This window comes from Penaeus monodon, chromosome 28, assembly GCF_015228065.2.
Source record: "Penaeus monodon isolate SGIC_2016 chromosome 28, NSTDA_Pmon_1, whole genome shotgun sequence".
Taxonomy (NCBI): Eukaryota; Metazoa; Arthropoda; class Malacostraca; order Decapoda; family Penaeidae; genus Penaeus; species Penaeus monodon.
In genome coordinates this window covers 6863522-6863819 of record NC_051413.1, presented here as the reverse complement: position 1 = coordinate 6863819, position 298 = coordinate 6863522, and positions in this window count along the sequence as shown.

Here is a 298-nt window from a genome sequence, read left to right as displayed (position 1 = left end):
CCTGCCTTACAATCCCGCATCTCTCTTGTCCCTTGCCTACGCAGGCTCAGCCTCTCCACGGCCAGGCAGCTGTCCATCTCGTATGAACCTTCGCCCACGCTCCGCCCTCATCAGTATGCATGGGTTATGGTGCACTTGTGGGCGTGTCACATCTAGTGAGGCGTCGCTGGCCTGGGTGATCTATCGTCGGCAGTGATATGCGAATCATTAGTGGTTCGATGATATGAATTATGGCGTGCTTTATTTGTGGGTTAGACGTGAAATTTGCGAGATCTTTTTTTCTCAAACTGACGGCCGC